The 18366-nt window shown below is 45.3% G+C and overlaps 1 long non-coding RNA gene across 1 annotated transcript in view; it reads left to right on the top strand.

Moving 5' to 3' along the window:
• LOC148149062 (uncharacterized) overlaps positions 1-18366 on the top strand; it is a 119974-nt gene that overhangs the window by 3133 nt on the left and 98475 nt on the right. Inside the window, exon 2 of the long non-coding RNA XR_015758323.1 lies at positions 4292-4364. This is a non-coding gene — a long non-coding RNA (uncharacterized LOC148149062). The remainder of the gene's footprint in view (positions 1-4291; positions 4365-18366) is intronic.

Below are 18366 nucleotides of genomic sequence, written 5' to 3'. Positions count from 1 at the left end.
AAAAACACACTGTGTTAAAAATGTCCTCAACTCTGTCAGAACCCCCTCTGTTCCCAGTTTCTGGGTGTCATTTAATGCACAGGCAATTGAAGTTTGTCTTGCAGGCTTTCAAATTCTTTCTTTCTCATTTTACTTTACGAATAGTTTTGGGTGTGAAACACTGGATACCCTGCACCATCTTTCGTCAGTCATTGCTATTGTGATGGAACTATTTTGTTTATTAGAGTCATAGTGTCATAGGTCCAACACATCCACACTGATCAGATATCCTAAATTAATCCAATCCTATTTGTCAGCACTTGGCCCATATTCTCTGAACCCTTCCTAATATCACCCATCCAGATACCTTTTAAATGTTGTCATTGTACCAACCTCCACCATTTCCTCTGGCAGCTCATTCCATCCATCACCACCCTCTGCATGAAAAAGTCGACTCTTAGGTCTCTTTTAAATCTTTCCCCTCTTATCTTAAACCTATGCCCTCTAGTTTTGGACTCCTCACCTGGGAAAACACCTTGTCTATATACCCTATCCATGCTCCTCATGATTTTATATACCTCAACAAGGTCAACCCTCACCCTCCGATACTCCAGGGAAAATCAGCCTCTTCCTATAGCTCAAACTCTCCAGTCCTGTCAACATCCTTGTAAATCTTTTCTGAACCCTTTCAAGTTTCCCAACATCAATCCTATAGCAGGAAGATCAGAATTGCAAGCAGTATTCTGATAGTGGCCCAACCAATGTCCTGTACAGCCGCAACATGACCTCCCAATTTCTATACTCAATACGCCAGCCAATAAAGGCAAGCATATCAAACGTCTTCTTCAGTACCTGTGATTCCATTTTCAAGGAACAATGAACCTGCACTCCAAGGTCTCTGTTCAGCAACACTCCCCATTAAGTGTATAAGTCCTGCTCTGATTTGCCTTTCCAAAATTCACATTTATCTAAATTAGAACACTGAACATAGAATATTACAGCGCAACACAGGCCCTTCAGCCCTCGATGTTGCACCAACCTGTGGAACCACTCTGAAGCCCACCTAATCTATACTGTTCCATTCTCGTCCATATGCCATCCAATGACCATTTAAATATCCTTAAAGTTGGTGAGTCTACTACTGTTGCAGGCAGCGCGTTAAATGCCCCTACTACTCTCTGAGTAAAGAAACTTCCTCTGACATCTGTCCTATATCTATTAACCCTCAATTTAAAGCTATGCTCCTTTGTGCTAGCCATCGCCACCTGAGGAAAAGGATTCTCACTGTCCAACCTATCTAACCCTCTGGTTATCTAATATGTCTCAATTAAGTCACCTTTCAGTCTTCTTCTCTCTAATGAAAACAGTTTCAAGTCCCTCAGCCTTTCCTCGTAAGACCTTCTCTCCATACCAGGCAATATCCTGGTAAATCTCCTCTGAACCCTTTCCAAAGCTGTACGCAATACTCTAAGTGCACCCGCACCAGAGTTTTGTACAGTTGCAGCATGATCTCATGGTTCGAAACTCAGTCCCTGTACCAATAAAAGCTAACACACTGTATGCCTTCTTAACAACCCTATTGACCTGGGTGGCAAATTTCAGGGATCTATGTACCTGGACACTGAGATCTCGCTGCTCATCTACACTACCAAGAATCTTAACATTAGCCCAGTCCTATTACTCTTTCCAAAGTGAATCGCCTCATATTTTTCTGCACTAAACTCCATTTTCCACCTTTCAGCTCAGCTCTGCAGCTTTTCTGTGTCCCTCTATAACCTACAACATTCTTTGTCACTATCCGCAACTCTACCGACCTTAGTATCATCCGTAGATTTACTAACCCATCCTTTTATGCCCTCATCCAGGTTGTTTATAAAAATGACAAACACCAGTGGAACCAAAACAGATCCTTGTGGTGTCCCACTAGTAACTGAACTCCAGGATGAATATTTCCCATCAACCACCACCCTCTGTCTTCTTTCAGCTAGCCAATTTCCGATCCAAACTGCTAAATCACCCTCAATCCCATGCCTCCATATTTTGTGCAATAGCTTACCATGGGGAACCTTATCAAACGCGTTACTGAAATCCATGTACACCACAACAACTGCTTTACCCTCATCCACCTGTTTGGTCACCATCTCAAAGAACTTAATGAACTCAATAAGGTTTGTGAGGCACGACCTACCCTTCTCAAAACCGTGTTGACTATCCCCAATCAACTTATTCCTTTCAAGATGATTATAAGTCCTATCTCTTCTAACCCTTTCCAACACTTTACCACAATTGAAGTAAGGCTCACAGGTCTATAATTTCCAGGGTTGTCTATACTCTCCTTGAACAAGGGAACAACATTTGCTATCCTCCAGTCTTCTGGCACTATTCCTGTAGACAATGACGACATAAAGCCAAAAGCTTGACAATCTCCTCCCTGGCTTCCCAGAGAATCCTGGGATAAATCCCATCCAGCCCAGGGGATTTATCTAGTTTTACACTTTCCAGAATTACTAACACCTCCTTATGCACCTCAATCCCATCTAGTCTAGTAGCCTGCATCTCAGTATTCTGCTTGACCACATTGTCTTTTTCTAGTGTGAATACTGATGAAAAGTATTCATTTAGCACTTCTCTTATCTCCCCTGACTCCCCGCAAAACGTCCTGCTACTATGCTTGATTAGCCCTCATCTTACTCTAGTAATTCTTTTATTTTTGATATACCTAGAGAAAGACTTAATATTTTCTTTGATCTTATCCACCAACGACTTCTCATGTCCCCTCCTGGCTCTTCTTAGCTCTTTAGGTCTTTCCTGGCTAAGTTGTAACTCTCAAGTGCCCTAACTGAGTCATCACATCTCATCCTAACATAAACCTTCTTCTTCCTCTTGACAAGAGAGAAATTAAACACCCTCTGCCACTCCTTGGCTGCAGGATATTGTTTAGGCCACTATTGGAATACCACATGCAATTCCTGTCTCCCTGCTATAGGAAAGATGTTGTGAAATTTGAAATGATTCAGAAAAGATTTACAAGGATGTTGCCAGGGTTGGAGAGTTTGAGCTGTAGGGAGAGGCTTTCTTTGATGAATGTGGGTGTTACTGGCAAGACCAGTATTAGTTGCCCATCCCTGATTGCTCTGGAGCTGAGTAAGTTATGAGGCCACTTCAGAGGACAGTAAAGTGTCAGCATATTATTCTGGGTCTGGATATATCCTCCCTGCAGTTACAGTAATCATGATATGTAAACTGAGATTACACAGAATCTCCAAATGTAATTTGGAATTATAATTAGGAGATGGAGGATGAGGGCATTATATTAGTATTTCTAGGTATTGGCCTAGTGGTATTATTGTGAGACGACTAATCCAGACACGCAAATGATGCTCTGGGACCCGGGTTCAAATCCAGATAACAGATGTTGGATTTTAAATTCGGTAAAAATGTAGATTTAAGAGTCTTATGATGACCATGAAGCTGTTTTAAAATGTCGGGAAAAACCCATCTAATCCATTAATGCCTCTTTTGGGGAAGGAAACTGCCACCCATGCCTGATCTGGTCTACATGTGACTTCAGACACGTGGCAATGTGATTAATTCTTAATGGACAATTAGGATTGGGCAAAAAAGCTGACCTAAAAGCAACACCCACGTCCCATGAATGAATTTTTAAAAATGGCTCTCTGACTGGAGCATGTTGACATTTGAAGTTGATTAAACACACCTCAACTCTTGTACTTCCGTATCATTCTGTGGGAGGTAGTGTTGTAGTGGTAATGTCATTAGACCAGCAATCAAGGGGCCCAGACTAATCCCCAGGAGGATGGGCATTCAAAATAGAATTTGAATGAATAAATCTGAAATATAAAGTTACTCTCAGTAATGACCAGGAAATAACTTTTGACTGTCATAAAAATCTACCTAGTTCTAATGTTCTTTCAAGTAGGCGTTACTACTGTCTGTACCCAGTCTGGAATATCTGTGACTTCTGAACCACAGCTTGGCTCTTAACTGCTCTCTGAAAATGTCCAGCATATTACTCAGTCCCAAGGCAATTAGGAATGAGGAACATGTTACCTTGCTGGCGACACACACATCTAGGAAAAAAAATCAAGAAAAAAACCTAAAACAACTCTATTTCGGTATTCAGCCTCATTTACTTAGCATGGGATGCTTCATGTATTGGTGACATCTCTTATACTGTGGGTGCCCCCTTGGGAGGTTACAGCCAGAATCTTATAATCTCTATGATGTTGAGATGGATTCCTGATCCTGAGACTGCTAGTGTCTGACATTCTCCCCTCACCCTTCCTTGCAGGGATGATCTCATAGGAACCATGCTACAGAAGGGCTGGGCACTGAATCCAACCATGGGTTGCAGTCTTGGACAAGTGAGTAATGTCAGTTCAGTTTGCAGCTTATGGATGGTGTGGGGTGGAAGATGTGCTTTAAACAAGGGGAGGGGAACAGCTTCCATTGCAGCAGGTATAACATTAGTGGAGATGTTCCATGAGGTGGCTGCAAGAACGCCGAGAATTACTGTCACCAAGTGATTAAGAGGCCTCATTTGCAACACAGCTCAGGCTTGCTGCTGTGATGCTGCCACCGGCAATGTCTCAGGAGGAGTTAGAGATGGGCAACAAATGTTCACATCCCAAGAACTGCAGCAATCCACGTGGTGCAGGGACAGCAACAATGCTGGAGGGAATTCCAGAAGTTTGCCCCAGTTGCATAGTATGGTGTGTGACTTATAGGTTGGAGAGCTTGCGGGTGGTTGTGTTACAATGCACTGGCTGCCATTGTTCTTTTAGATGGTAGAAATGAGGGTTTGGAAGATGCTGCTGAAGGGTTAATGATGCCTGTGCAATCTGTTTTTGCAAGAATTCACTGATTAAACTTGTATTCATATAGTTCTGCTCCTGACCCCTGGACATCCCAAAGTGCTTCACGGCCAATTAAGTACTTTCTCAAGTTTGTAAAGTGGGATATGTTCAAGTAAATCATAAAAATGTTTCATTTTGGTAAAATTCAATATCAAAGTGCACGATTATCAGTTTTGCTATTTGTTTAAATCCTGTTGTCATTTTCACAACAGCTCTCTCTCAATAGTTTCAAAGTCTCTGCTGTCTGCTCCACCTCACCTGAAATGAGGGTAAAGTCCAGACACATAACATGTTGCCTCATAAGGTAATATTCTCAGCTGCTGACTCAAGCCAATTGTTCGTCAGCAATCTCTCGGCAAGGCATATTGAGAAATACTACAATGTGTAAAGAAATAGAACACTTTCTGTCATTTGTTTTATTGTTTGAGAAATGCGATAAAATCGAATCAATTAGAATGAAGCCTAACATGAAAGGGGAAATCAGTATATGAATGAATTTAGGAAAGAATATTCATATTCACGTGTGACATTTAAATTGGATTTAAAATGTGGGGTTCTCAGGAAAACCACTAAGGATGTTGAAGTGTTAGACAGTTCATTCTTATAGAGGCAGAGAGAAACATCAGAGACAAATCAAGAGAGATCGAGCTAGAGGAAATGGTGAAGGCTAATACAATTGCAACACTTAAAAGGCATCTGGATGGGTATATGAATAGGAAGGGTTTGGAGGGATATGGGCTGGGTACTGGCCGGTGGGACTAGATTGGGTTGGGATATCTGGTCGGCATGGACGAGTTGGACCAAAGGGTCTGTTTCCGTGCTGTATATCTCTACGACTCTATGACTCAATGATGAAAATGTTAAGACAATGGCTGATTGATTGGGAGGAGGAGGACGGTAGGTGGTCTGTCATTTTGATTTTTGTTGTGAATGTAAAGTTGACATTGTTCATTCACCTTTCTTGAAATAGAGCACGAGGAAAGCTGTAACAGTAGAAATCTAAATCCTGGCTTGATTTCTACCTTCCAACCTTCCTCATTTTCTGTAAGGACTTAAAATCATGAACTCCACTCCCATGTTCAAACTCTTACAAGCTCTGTTGACACTTCACCCCATATTATGGTGAGTAAAGGTAAAATCACCATTATCCTGCTCCCACAATAGAGATGGGGGGGGGGGGGCGTGACCGGTGGTGTTTTAACTTGAGTGTCACCACCTCATGTGAGGTGAAGATGTTGAGAAAGAGATTTCTTCATGGTAACCTCAAGCATTGTTTGGAACTGAATCCGTGTTTTATATTATCATTCTTCATTACAAACTAGCTCTCCAACCAACTGAGCTATGTTAGCAATCCAGAGCTGGCTGCTAATATTCTGGAGACATGTGTTCAAATCGCACCAGGGCAGATGGTGAAATTTTAATTAAAAGAAAATATTGTAAAGCTTTCTTAATGGTAACTATGTAACCACTGTCAGTTGTTATAAAATTCATCTCGTTCAGTAATACCTTTTATTTTATCATTGTTGCCAGGTCTGGCCCACATGTGATTCCAGATCCAAAGCAATGAGATTGACTCTTAAGTGTTCTCTAAGCAGTTAGGGATGGTCAATAATGCTGGATCCAATGCTCCAATTAAAAAAACACCCTTGACTAGAATGGGAAGATTTTCAAAACTCAAAATCAGGATATGGTGTGAAGGTGGGATGTTGTGATGATTGACATGTTGGGTGACCAATGGCAGGAGCCTCGGTGAGGAGCAGTTGAATACACATGTGATGACAACTCCATCCATAAGCCCAGCCAGAGTTAGTGACCTTTCTCTGTCAATTGTTTAAAAAGCACTCATCAGCAATGGAGTCATTGACACCAAAAAGGTGGAGACAACTCCCACAGAGGTGCCTGGTATGGTTGGGGGTTGCGGTGATTGTAAAGTGATAGGTGTTTCCAGGGAGGAGGATGACATTTCACACTGACTTCTTTCCCTAAGCTATTTTTGTTTTGACACAGGAGGTGAAATAACCAGGGTATCTGAACTCCTTTTAGGAAATTGTTGGCACACCAGGATATTTAATTAAAAACTGTGACTATCCCAGTAAAGCCCCAGGGCATCTAGTTACCCTACCCACGATCTACGTTAGCTTCTGGTTAAGAAGCACCTCAACTTTAAAATGATCATCCATGACTTCAAATTCCTACATGGCTTTGCCCCTTCACTACCTCCGTAATCACCTCAAGTCCCACAACTCTCCAAGACCTCTACATTCCTCTAATTTCTGAATTCTTGAGAATCCCTGATTTAAATTGTTTCACCATTGGGATAGCGATGCCTTCAGCTGCCTGGGTCCAAAACTCCAAATTCCCTCCATAAATATCAACATTTCCCGCAAGACATTCTTTAAGATATTCATTAACCATCTGTCCTGATAACCTTATTATGTAATGGTCTATTTTTATTGTTTTATTATTCTCTATATCAGGAAGGCCAACATTTATTGTCCAACCCTAGCTGCCCTTGAGAATGTAGTAGGGAGTCACATTCCTGACCACAACTGTGGGTCTGGAGTCACATGTAGGCCAGACTGGGTAAGGGTGGCAGATTTCCTTCCTAAAGAACTTTAATGAAATAGATTTTACAACAATCCAGTCTTTTCATACTTTACAGTACTGATGCTCATGTCTTTCAGAAAAAAATTATTAAAATTCCACAGTTGCTGTTGTGCGATTTGAACCCCAAATAATCATTCCAAGCCTCTCAATTACTAAGCCAGTAGCATATTCACCACACTAACAACTCCATGATTGAAGGCTGACTGTTTCCAGTTTTGCAACATCCCTCCCAGGTAAGAGCTACAGGAGATGGCAGGAATCTGGAGAAATCACAATTGGTGGAGAAGGCTCAAGAGGCTGAGTGGCCTATGTCTGCTTCTTGTTGATACGTTTGTATGAGAGATAGAAAGGGAGAAAGAGAGATGGAAAAGTACAGATGAGTAAAAGAGAAACAAAGAAGACAGTACACAGCCAGAAAGAGAGACTAGCCAATCCCTCATTCACTTGCTGTTTCATGTTGTGGGGGAGCTGATAGACCATGTTTAAAAATGAAGTCGTGTCTTTCTTACAGACAATGGCCAGGATGTAGGTTCTTTCCACCCTGTAAAACTAGTACACCCAAGGTATTTTTACATTGGGATTTATGTGCATTGGACACAGTTCAGCAAAGACACTGGTGCCTGGGATGAGGAAATGTATGAGGAAAAGATGAGCAGGTTGCGTCTGTACATCTCACAATATCTCACAATATTTGATATCGAGCTGCATCAGGAGATACTAAGATAGGTTACCAAAAGCTTGGTCAAAAACGTAGGTGTTAAGGTACTTCTTTATGGAGAAAGAGAGGTATAGAAGTTTATAATAAAACGATGTGTCCACCTGAACCAGCTAGGATGCTTTGAGTAGATTTACAATCAGTGATCTGTCTTATTGGTATTGGTCTAAGTTATCAAGTAAGGAAAGACGTCCACACAAAGTCTTTGGCAGAAGTAGGCTCCCTATTGATAAATAGTAACTGTTTATTGCATAGTACTTAATAGCTAGCTACATTACAGATAAGATTGCGAAAGACTTCTGTGAGACATTGGTCCCACCTTAACAGTAAGTTCATATTACTGTTCTGAGGAGTTCTGAAGAAGTCACTGAACTCAAAAGATTAACTCCGTTTCTCGTTCCACAGATGCTGCCAGACCTGCTGAGTTTCTTCAGCACTTTCTGTTTGTTTGTTTCAGATTTCCAGCAGTATTTTGCTTTTATTTGAGTGTTTAATTCACTGCCACTTCTCTTCCAGGTAAGCCCACCTTGAACAAGTTTTGCTCCTCTCTGATGGGGTTTCCATTTTAATCTTTCAGCTTCTTCCACTCCACTTCATTCTGTGTCTCTTTCGAAACTTTAACAAGAAACGTCTTTTCTTCCTTTGAGGTGTTTGGGAACATAGTTCTGAAGAAGAGTCATGCCAGACTCGAAAAGTTAACTCTGTCTCTTTCTCTGCAGATGCTGCCAGACCTGCTGAGATTCTTCAGCATCTTCTTGTGTTTGTTTCACATGACTGTTAGCTGTGTGGATTTAACACTAAAACAACAACTTAGAGACAGAAACTGAAACATTAGAACTGATTAGCTCCTCCCAGGAACAGTCTTTTATATTCTCGTGGCCAGACCTTATCGCGAGGTGTCAGCTAACCCTTTCAGCTTCTAACTGTCTTTAGCAACAGTTTAGGGAGGGAATAATACTGTGTAGAGGTTTGGGCAGCTGAAGGCATGGCCACCAATCTCGGACTGATAGAAGTTGGGGCTGTTCAAGACCCCAGAATTGGAGGAGGCACAGAGTCCTTGGAGGGTATCGCTGGTTTGCTAGGATGAGATTGCATGCCTGCAAACTCACTTGCACTTCTCCTGATGAGTCTACTGTGGGTGCCAGTGTGTCACCCTTGCAAAGGTTCCAGGGTGACTAAAGTGGCCCCTCTCATCCTCAGTTATGAGCAAGCATGGCTTTTCTGTGCAGCAAAGGGACCCTGCATTAAGACTGCCTTGTCTTTGGTTGAATCTTGCCCACTGCATCCCATTCCCTGAGGTCAATAAATGTGCTGCTCTGTTAATGGCCTTGCTTGTTCTACCTGGTGTTGAGTTACAAAGCCATGGGTTGATGGGCAGTTGGTTATTATGCAAAGAAAATCAGGCTGGAGATCACAAAGCTCAGTTCACTCTCCCAATGAACAGACTGCAATATGAAACTAGTGACACAATCAGAGATGGGTACAGTGTGAAAGAGAGAGAAAGGCATGATAAGAGACAGATAAAGTCAAGGCCTAATTTTTGCAGAATTGTACGTGCATATTCAGGAGCAGGGACCTCTGCTTTCTACATTATTTGCTAAGAGTACAAAACAAAGGAAACAGAAACTGTAGAAAGATAGGGGCTGAGGGACAGAGACAGGCTGAATAACAATGTCCAGGATAAAATACATAAACAGGAAGTCAAATTCATGAGAACTTGCTGCTTGGCTCCATGCGGTTTTTTTTCTGCTAGGTTGTGTCAACTTCACACATCTATTCCTCCAAGATTATAATGTGGTTAAGAAAGTGTAACAACCAAATAATCTGTTTCTCATGACGTTCACTGTTGGGACAGATAGTCCACATATTTATGTTGATTGTTACTATCTGTCCTGACAGACATTTGCTGTTTTCCAGGAAAGGGTGGGGACAAATTTGGGAGAAATACAATAGGTACAGCAAACATTCACCACAACATTTACTCACATACTACAGAAAAGGAAAATGATTTTAAAATGTCAATGAGGAAGAAAGTGGTTCCTGTACCATCCAGCATTGGACATGCTAATGACTAGAGATCAGAGGTTGAGAACCATTGACAGAAATTGACTGTGAATTGAGATCTGGCATTCTCAAAGAAAAACAGAAATTGCTGGTGAAACTCAGCATCTGTGGGGAAGAAAGCAGAGTGAACATTTCAATTCGAGTGACTGAACTCTGAGCTCTGATGAAGGATCACTGGACTCAAGGCATTGACTTTGCTTTCTCTCCAAAGCTGCCAGACTTGCTGATGTTCTCCAGTAATTTCTGTTTTAGTTTGACAACTTCAAAATCCACAATTCTTTTATTTTAATATTGGTAGCAATGTGCAGAAGTCTTCCTGTCATGGTCTTTGCTAAAACTCAAAAGGAAATTAAGGCTGAATAGTACAAAATGACAAGTGAACGTATGGTTAAGCTTTACTCTTTTCCTGCTGAAACTAAGGAAGCATTTAAGATTAGTCAACAACTGGCTAAAGGGAATGAAATGAATTATCTGAATGAGAATCATCCACTAGATGGTGGCATCCCATTTCCCAATTTCAGAAAAATGATAGCAGTTACAAGATTGTTCAAGAGCAAGCAGCTATATTCAGTAAGGTTGCAAGGACAGCTTGTGGGAAGGATGTCCAACAAGCGAAGCATTGCAGACAACGCGAGGAAGACTTCGATTTTGGTTTGACCTCAGTTCGGCTTTCCCTGCTTGATGACTGTTGTCAGATGTCACTCAGCATCTCCTGTTGCTTCAATATATTTAAGTTGGATGTAGAAGACAGCCTTATTATTCTATACTTAGGGTTAGGATATGACTTACAGGATTGAAGAACTGTTACAAAACAAATAAAAACGGCATTCGACCCATTGTGAGCCACAAATTATATTATTGTAATGTTTCAGTTTATGAATGAATCTACAGTGAGTCAAGGCTGGCCCCAGCAAAGTTTCATGTCAAGGTCAGCTGGAATTATTTTAACAGGATAATGGCAGATAGTAAAATCACATAGTCCTAGAGGGCTGCTCTCTCATTAGCGAGAGAGAGACTACTGGTGGTGGTTTAACCTTATGATCACCACACCTCAGGTGAGGGGAAACGTTGAGAAGGGGAGTCCATCAGAGTAATCTCAGCCAGCATGGGAATTGAATCCACCCTGGACACATCACTTTGCATTACAAATCCACCATCTAGCCAACTGACACCCTGTGGCTGATAGGAAGGTTGGACTGAGTAGGCTTCGATTACAACTGATTTTTAAAAATTCTGTATTGGATTGCCCATCTCTAGTTGTCCTAGAACTGAATTACTTGATAGTCATTTCAGAGAGCTGTTAAGAGTCACCACATTGCTGTGAGTCAAGAGACACCTGTAGGCCAGACCAGGTAAGGACAGCAGATTTGCTTCCTTAACCATCTTGAACCAGATGGATTTTTTTTAACAGCAGCAATAGATGTCACCATTACTGACACTGGCTTCCAGATTCCAAATGTATTAATCCCAACAGTTGTTCTGGGGAAATTGGACCTGTGTCTTAAGAGCATTATTCTGGATCAGTGGTGCTGGAAGAGCACAGCAATTCAGGCAGCATCCGAGGACAGGCAAAATCGACGTTAGCCTGGGCCCCTGGATTCATTAGGGAAAAAGTGAGGTCTCCAGATGCTGGAGATCAGAGCTGAAAATGTGTTGCTGGAAAAGCGCAGCAGGTCAGGCAGCATCCAAGGAACAGGAGAATCGACGTTTCGGGCATAAGCCCTTCTTCAGGAATGAGGAAAGTTTGTCCAGCAGGCTAAGATAAAAGGTAGGGAGGAGGGACTTGGGGGAGGGGCGTCGGAAATGTGATAGGTGGAAAGAGGTCAAGGTGAGGGTGATAGGTTAGACTGGGGTGGGGGCGGAGAGGTCAGGAAGAAGTTTGCAGGTTAGGAAGGCGGTGCTGAATTCGATGGATTTGACTGAGACAAGGTGGGGGGAAGGGAAATGAGGAAACTGGTGAAATCCGAGTTCATCCCTTGTGGTTGGAGGGTTCCTAGGTGGAAGATGAGGCGCTCTTCCTCCAACCGTCGTGTTGTTGTGGTCTGGCGATGGAGGAGTCCAAAGACCTGCATATCCTTGGTGGAGTGGGAGGGGGAGTTGAAGTGTTGAGCCACAGGGTGGTTGGGTTGGTTGGTCCGGGTGTCCCAGAGGTGTTCTCTGAAACGCTCCGCAAATGGGCGGCCTGTCTCCCCAATATAGAGGAGGCCACATCGGGTGCAGAGGATGCAATAGATGATGTGTGTGGAGGTGCAGGTGAATCTGTGGCGGATATGGAAGTTTCCTTTGGGGCCTTGGAGGGAGGTGAGGGGGGAGGTGTGGGCGCAAGTCTTGCACCTCCTGCGGTTGCAGGGGAAGGTGCCGGGAGTGGAGGTTGGGTTGGTGGGGGGGTGTGGATCTGACGAGGGAGTCACGGAGGGAGTGGTCTTTACGGAATGCTGATAGGGGAGGGGAGGGAAATATATCCTTGGTGGTGGGGTCCGTTCGGAGGGGGCGGAAATGACGGCGGATGATGCGCTGTACATGGAGATTGGTGGGGTGGTAGGTGAGGACCAGTGGGGTTCTGTCCTGGTGGCGGTTGGAGGGGTGGGGCTCAAGGGCAGAGGAGCGGGAAGTGGAAGAGATGCGGTGGAGGGCATCGTCGACCACGTCGGGGGGGGGGGGGGAAATTGCGGTCCTTGAAGCAGGAGGCCATCTGGGTTGTACGTTTTTGGAACTGGTCCTCCTGGGAGCAGATGCGGTGGAGACGAAGGAATTGGGAGAATGGGATGGTGTTTTTACAGGGGGCAGGGTGGGAGGAGGTGTAGTCCAGGTAGCTGTGGGAGTCGGTTGGTTTGTAGTAGATGTCCGTGTTGATTCGGTCGCCTGAGATAGAAATAGAAAGGTCGAGGAAGGGGAGGGAGGAATCTGAGACTGTCCAGGTGAATTTGAGGTCAGGGTGGAAGGTGTTGGTGAAGTGGGTGAACTGTTCAACCTCCTCGTGGGAGCACGAGGCGGCGCCAATACAGTCATCGATGTAGCGGAGGAAAAGGTGGGGGATGGGGCCAGTGTAGTTGCGGAAGATGGACTGTTCCACATATCCCCCCCGACATGGTCGACGATGCCCTCCACCGCATCTCTTCCACTTCCCGATCCTCCGCCCTTGAACCCCGCCCCTCCAACCGCCACCAGGACAGAACCCCACTGGTCCTCACCTACCACCCCACTAACCTCCATGTACAGCGCATCATCCGCCGCCATTTCCGCCACCTCCAAACGGACCCCACCACCAAGGATATATTTCCCTCCCCTCCCCTATCAGCATTCCGTAAAGACCACTCCCTCCGTGACTCCCTCGTCAGATCCACACCCCCCACCAACCCAACCTCCACTCCTGGCACCTTCCCCTGCAACCGCAGGAGGTGCAAGACTTGCGCCCACACCTCCCCCCTCACCTCCCTCCAAGGCCACAAAGGAAACTTCCATATCCGCCACAGATTCACCTGTACCTCCACACATATCATCTATTGCATCCTTTGCACCCGATGTGGCCTCCTCTATATTGGGGAGACGGGCCGCCTACTTGCGGAGCGTTTCAGGGAACACCTCTGGGACACCCGGACCAACCAACCCAACCACCCTGTAGCTCAACATTTCAATTCCCCCTCCCACTCCACCAAGGATATGCAGGTCTTTGGACTCCTCCATCGTCAGACCACAGTGAAACGACGGTTGGAGGAAGAACGCCTCATCTTCCGGCTAGGAACCCTCCAACCACAAGGGATGAACTCGGATTTCACCAGTTTCCTCATTTCCCTTCCCCCCAGCCTGTCTCAGTCAAATCCATCAAATTCAGCACTGCCTTCCTAACCTGCAATCTTCTTCCCGACCTCTCCGCCCCCACCCCAGTCTGACCTATCACCCTCACCTTGACCTCTTTCCACCTATCACATTTCCGACGCCCCTCCCCCAAGTCCCTCCTCCCTATCTTTTATCTTAGCCTGCTGGACCAACTTTCCTCATTCCTGAAGAAGGGCTAATACCCGAAACGTCAATTCTCCTGTTCCCTAGATGCTGCCTGACCTGCTGCGCTTTTCCAGCAACACATTTCCATCTCTGATCTCCAGCATCTGCAGACCTCACTTTCTCCTCAAAGATATCCTACGAAGAGGCAGGCATAGCTGGGGCCCATGCGGCTACTCCTTTCGTTTGGAGGAAGTGGGAGGATTGGAAAGAGAAGTTGTTCAGGGTGAGGACCAGTTCAGTCAGTCGAAGGAGGGTGTCAGTGGAAGGGTACTGGTCGGTACGGCAGGAAAGGAAGAAGCGGAGGGCTTTGAGTCCTTCGTGATGGGGGATGGAGGTGTACAGGGACTGGATGTCCATGGTGAAAATAAGGCGTTGGGGACCAGGGAAGCGAAAATCATGGAGCAGGTGGAGGGCGTGGGTGGTGTCCCGAACGTAGGTGGGGAGTTCTTGGACTAAGGGGGACAGGACGGTGTCAAGGTATGCGGAGATGAGTTCGGTGGGGCAGGAGCAGGCGGAGACAATGGGTCGGCCGGGGCAGTCAGGTTTGTGGATTTTGGGCAGGAGGTAGAAACGGGCGGTGCGAGGTTGTGGGACTATGAGGTTGGAGACGGTGGATGGGAAATCCCCCGAGGTGATGAGGTTATGGGTGGTCTGGGAGATGATGGTTTGGTGGTGGGGGGTGGGGTCATGGTCAAGGGGGCAGTAGGAGGAGGTATCTGCGAGCTGGCGTTTGGCCTCAGCGGTGTAGAGGTCGGTGCGCCAAACTACTACCGCGCCTCCCTTGTCAGCTGGTTTGATAGTGAGGTTGGGGTTAGTGAGATGTTGGAGTGGGTGACAGGGGTGGGGTGAGAGGTTGGAGTGGGTGAGAGGGGTGGGGTGAGAGGTTGGAGTGGGTGAGAGGGATGGGGTGAGAGGTTGGAGTGGGTGAGAGGGGTGGGGTGAGAGGTTGGAGTGGGTGAGAGGGGTGGGGTGAGAGGTTGGAGTGGGTGAGAGGGGTGGGGTGAGAGGTTGGAGTGGGTGAGAGGGGTGGGGTGAGAGGTTGGAGTGGGTGAGAGGGGTGGGGTGAGAGGTTGGAGTGGGTGAGAGGGGTGGGGTGAGAGGTTGGAGTGGGTGAGAGGGGTGGGGTGGGGTGAGAGGTTGGAGTGGGTGAGAGGGGTGGGGTGAGAGGTTGGAGTGGGTGAGAGGGGTGGCCTCCACTCCCTCCGTTGCAACCCCAACCTCACTATCAAACCAGCTGACCCCAAAGACCACTCCCTCCGTGACTCCCTCATCAGTTCCACACCCCCCACTAACCCAACCTCCACTCCCGGCACCTTCCCCTGCAACCGCAGGAGGTGCAAGACTTGTGCCCACACATCCCCCCTCACCTCCCTCCAAGGCCCCAAAGGAAACTTCCATATCCGCCACAGATTCACCTGCACCTCCACACACATCATCTATTGCATCCTCTGCACCCGATGTGGCCTCCTCTATATTGGGGAGACAGGCCGCCCATTTGCGGAGCGTTTCAGAGAACACCTCTGGGACACCCGGACCAACCAACCCAACCAACTGTGGCTCAACACTTCAACCCCCCCTCCCACTCCACCAAGGATATGCAGGTCTTTGGACTCCTCCATCGCCAGACCACAACAACACGACGGTTGGAGGAAGAGCGCCTCATCTTCCGCCTAGGAACCCTCCAACCACAAGGGATGAACTCGGATTTCACCAGTTTCCTCATTTCCCCTCCCCCCACCTTGTCTCAGTCAAATCCATCGAATTCAGCACCGCCTTCCTAACCTGAGATCTTCTTCCCGACCTCTCCGCCCCCACCCCAGTCTGACCTATCACCCTCACCTTGACCTCTTTCCACCTATCACATTTCCGACGCCCCTCCCCCAAGTCCATCCTCCCTACCTTTTATCTTAGCCTGCTGGACAAACTTTCCTCATTCCTGAAGAAGGGCTTATGCCCGAAACGTCGATTCTCCTGTTCCCTGGATGCTGCCTGACCTGCTGCGCTTTTCCAGCAACACATTTTCAGCCCTGGATTCATTAGCCCAGTGGCATTATTGCAACAATACCATCTCGCTCTTTTAAGAAAAAAATAGATTTAGATTTTATTGTCACTTGTACTCAAGTACAAGAGTACAGTGAAAAGTGTACAGTGCCACCACACAAGGCACTAACATAAGTACAAACATATCTAGGTACAAAAACACTCAGGTACAAAGTAGTAAAAGGTACAAAGTTAGTAACTTAAGCATTACAGACCTTTACAGAATAAGTCGAAAAATAAAGAAATAAGGTAATAGTTAACATTAAAGTCCTTCTTAATATAAATGAGAAAACTGTAGATCTTCATTTACTTCAGACCAATAAGATGCATGACATCGCTGGGGCCCTCACTGGTGTTCCGTTGGAATTGGAGGAGGCCATTCAACCCCTAAAGCCTGTTCTGTCCTTCAATGATTAGATTAGATTACATTACATTACTTACAGTGTGGAAACAGGCCCTTCAGCCCAACAAGTCCACACCGATCCGCCAAAGCGCAACCCCCCTACACCCATTCCCCTACATTTACCCCTTCGCCTAACACTACGGACAATTTAGCATGGCCAATTCACCGAACCTGCACGTTTTTAGACTGTGGGAGGAAACTGGAGCACCCGGAGGAAACCCACGCAGACACAGGGAGAATGTGCAAACTCCACACAGTCAGTCGCCTGAGGCGGGAATTGAACCTGGGTCTCTGGCGCTGTGAGGCAGCAGTGCCAACCACTGTGCCACCCATAGTGCCATCGTGCCGCCCATTATGATTATGATTGAGTTGCACGTAGCTGCTATTAAATAACACAAACTTATTTATCCCAAATTTGAAATTAACAATTCATGTAGAATAAATTGCCATTTGCAGAGGGGCATTCAAAATATTCACCATCTTTTAAACATAGAAACATTTCCTAATTTCGCTTTGGAAAGATCTGGCTTTCATTTTTAGACTCTGGCCCTTAGTCCTAGTCTCATTAAACATTGAAATTGGAATCCAGATGGTCCAGTATCCAGGTACAATTAGGTAACCAGGAGTCATGACTCACTGGAATAACACACTATCTGTTTCCCTTAATATCGTGAAAACTTTAATCAAACCGATGAAGAAATATAACCTTAGTTTGTGTCGTTTCTGCTTGTAATTTAACTCTTAGGGTATCTTGTTATCATTCTAGTAAACTTACTGTACCCTCCCTCCGAGGCGGGTCTACCCTTCCTATCAGATGCATTAGAATTGGAAGGGCAGTATGTAAGGGATTGGTGTAGAGGTGAGGAGAAAAAGGGGGAAGAGATGGAGATAAGCAATCAGAAGAGAGGAGAGCAATCCAATATGATGAAAGATGCCCCAAATAGATACAGTTTTACAGTGTGCCAACTCTTTTTTCACGAGTGGACACTTCTTCTGACTTAGATAGATTCCTTCGCCTATCTGCTATATCTCTAAATTCAGATTACATGCGTATAGAGCACAGAAACAGGCCATTCAGCCTCTCCAGTCCCTGCTGGAGTTCAAACTCCTATCAAGGTTTCCTACCTTGATCTATCTTTCTCTAAACCTATCATTGATCTAAACCTTTTATTGCCTTGTCTCTCAAAGTTTGTTGTGCTACCTGGTATCTACATCTGTGCCACCTGCTTAGACCACTCCCTATGCTGTGAGTTCCATGGTCTCACCAAATATTTTTCTACACCATTGTCAAATCTCTAGGCCAACAGTTATAACAATAAAAACTTTGTCTACCAGATTTGCTATTCTATGCTGTGCTCTATGTGTTCTATGCTTCATTAACATGCTGTACATGACTGGACCTGGAAGAATCATTCCATGGTTCTGTGATTGATTGAGGTTTCTGTATTTAATTAGTTTGGAGCTCTTCAGCAAGCTCACTTCCCTTGGACCTGGGTTGAATTCCGTCGGGAAAGATGGAATGAAGGAGTGACACCTGAAACACTGCACCATCTTTGATCTTCTTCAGGAAACTTCATTCCCCTCTCTCTTGATCAGACTCAGCAACGAGTTTGGAAACCAACTCAGTTTCAGGAAATGTAGAAGAAATCCAAGAGAGAAATCAGGTCTATTCCTCTTCT

The sequence above is a fragment of the Chiloscyllium plagiosum genome, unplaced genomic scaffold (assembly GCF_037043375.1).
Source record: "Chiloscyllium plagiosum isolate Xiang-an unplaced genomic scaffold, Cpla_swu_hap1 HiC_scaffold_10, whole genome shotgun sequence".
NCBI lineage: Eukaryota > Metazoa > Chordata > Chondrichthyes > Orectolobiformes > Hemiscylliidae > Chiloscyllium > Chiloscyllium plagiosum.
Note: the sequence above shows the minus strand (reverse complement) of the source record. Positions and strands in the feature narration are given on the sequence as shown.